This window comes from Solanum pennellii, chromosome 1 (assembly GCF_001406875.1).
Source record: "Solanum pennellii chromosome 1, SPENNV200".
NCBI classification, from domain to species: Eukaryota; Viridiplantae; Streptophyta; class Magnoliopsida; order Solanales; family Solanaceae; genus Solanum; species Solanum pennellii.
Window position 1 is genome coordinate 41846028 of NC_028637.1, and position 3057 is coordinate 41849084.

A 3057-nucleotide genomic window follows, 5' to 3' on the forward strand; every position below is an offset into this window, starting at 1 on the left:
TTCTTCATCAATTATTGCCTCTTTAGCCTCTCCTCGCAATACCATATCTCGAATTCGGCTCAACTTCTCATCAGTAAACTGCTTCTCCTTAATCTTATCAAGAAAAGAGGATTTTGCCTCCACACAGGCCAAAAGTCCTCCTTTCTCTAGTATTTCAAACCTCATAAGGTAATTAGCCAAAGTCTGAACCTCTTTAGCCAATGGGCGTCTAGAAATCTGTAAGTGGGCTAAACTACCCATGCTCCCTGCTTTTCTACTTAAAGCATCTGCCACAGCATTAGCTTTTCCTGGGTGATACAAAATAGTGATATCGTAGTCCTTCAGTAGTTCCATCCACCTCCTCTGCCTCAAATTTAAATCCTTTTGAGTAAAGACATACTGTAAACTACGATGATCTGTATAGACTTCACATTTGACCCCATATAGGTAATGTCTCCATTGCTTTAATACAAATACTACTGCAGCCAACTCCAAATCATGTGTCGGATAGTTACGTTCATACACTTTTAATTGGCTTGAAGCGTACGCAATTACATTTCTTTCCTGCATTAGCACTGCACCCAAACCAGAATAAGATGGATCACATTAAACGATGAAATTCTTACCTTCCACTGGCAGGGTAAGAATTGGTGTAGTAGTCAACAAGGTCTTGAGTTTCTGAAAACATTCTTCACATTCATCCGACCATACAAAGGGAATATTCTGCTTAGTCAAATTTGTTAGCTGCGAAGCAATAGAAGAAAATCCCTTGACAAATCGACGGTAGTAGCTAGCTAAACCAACAAACCTTCTTACCTCTGTAACATTAGTAGGTCTTACCCAACTCTTCACTGCTTCAATCTTAGAAGGATCCACCATCACTCCATCCTTAGAAACCACGTGCCCCAAGAAGGACACTGAATCTAACCAAAACTCACACTTGGAGAATTTGGCATAAAGCCTTTTCTCCCTCAACAACTCCAATACAATTCTCAAATGCTCCTCATGTTCTTTCCTGCTCTTTGAGTATATCAGTATATCATCAATGAATACAATGACAAAGAGATCCAGATATGGCTTAAAAATCCCGTTCATAAGACTCATGAAAGCAGCAGGGTCATTCGTAAGCCCAAAATACATTACTAAGAATTCGTAATGCCCATACCTTGTTCGAAAGGCAATCTTCGGCACATCTGCTGCCCGTATATTCAATTGGTGATAACCGGATCTCAGATCAATTTTAGAGAAGACACAAGCACCTTCTAACTGGTCGAACAAATCATCAATTCGAGGAATAGGGTACTTGTTCTTAATAGTTACCTTATTCAGCTGCCTGTAGTCTATGCACATCCGAAGGCTTCCATCCTTCTTCTTCACAAATCAAACAGGAGCTACCCAAGGGGATGCACTTGGTCTAATGAAACCTTTACTTAACAACTCCTAAAGTTGGGCCTTTAACTCCCTTAACTCAGCTGGAGCCATTCTATAAGGGGGGATGGAAATGGGGCGAGTACCCGGCTCCAGATCAATACAGAAATTGATATCCCTATCCGGTGGCATACCAGGAAGGTCTGTAGGAAACACATCCAGAAAATCGCAGACTATCGAAACAGATTCAATCGAAGGTACTTTGGAAGTATCATCCCTGAGATGTGCCAAGAAGGATAAACAACCTTTACTAACCATCCTCTTAGCGCGAAGGAAGGAGATAATACGGACTGCGGTGGAAATGTAGTCACCCTCCCACACTAGCGGATCTGTATCAGGCTTGGCCAATGTCACAGTTTTTGCATTACAATCTAAGATTGCAAAATTTGGAGAAAGCCAAGTCATACCCAGAATTACACCAAAATCCACCATTTCTAGGATAATCAAGTCCACATAGGTATTTCTTCCTACAAAAGTCACAAGGCAAGACCTATACACCTTCTCAACTATCACTGACTCACCACAGGAGTAGAGACACTAATAGGCATGTCAAGCAATTCGCAATGTAAATCAAGACCAGTAGCAAATGAGGAAGATACATATGAAAATGTGGATCCAGGATCAAATAATACAGAAGCCATGCAATCACAGACCAAAAGATTACCTGTGATAACAGCATCAGATGTCTCTACTTCAGACCTCCCGAGGAAAGCATAACAATGGGCCCTATCACCTGTCTGTCCATTGCCCCTATCATGTTGCGCCGCACCAGTTCCAGCTTGCCCGCCACCCCGATTGATTGGGTGACCACCATTACCTTGGCCACCGCGTCCTCTAGGATGGCGGCCTCTCCCATGACCACCTCTACCTCTAACTATTAGGGGTCTTTAACTCGGTTTTGGACAAAACCTCCTAATATATCTAGTCTCTCGAAATCCATAACACTCTCTGGAGTCAAGCATAGGTCTCTGTGAGAACGACGGAGTCTGGGGATAACCTCCAAACTCAGAGAATTGTTGACCGGTCTGCGGTGGACCCTAAGCTACAACCTGCAGGGAAGACTGAATAGGGCGGTTTTGGTAACCTCCTGAACTCTGCCCTCTGGAGTAAGAACCTCTAAACACCTCCCTTACGGAACTTTTTAGATGTAGACGCCATGGTGAAGTCGTCTGGCTTCACCCCCTCTACTTCTATCACAAAATCAACCACTTCCTGAAAGGATTTGGCTGCAGCAGCTACCTGTAAGGCTGGGATTCTCAAATCTGACCTCAATCCCTTCACGAAACGGCGAATCCGCTCTTGTGGACAAAAACAAAGCTGAGTGGCATACCTAGATAGTGCACGAAATTTAGCTTCATAAGCAGCAACAGACATCCTTCCTTGCTCTAGGCTCAGGAATTCATCTATCCTCCTATCCCTCAAAGTTTGGGGTATATACTTCTCCATGAATAAGCTAGAGAATGATGCCCAATTCATGGGTGGTGCCTGTGCTGGTTGGCACTCAACATGCGACCGCCACCACCTTTTGGCTTCCCCATGAAACTGGTAGGTCACAAACTCTACCCCGAATCGTTCTACTATGTCCATCTTATGCAGCAACTCACGACAATCAACCAGAAAATCATAGGCATCTTCAGATTCAGCACCCTT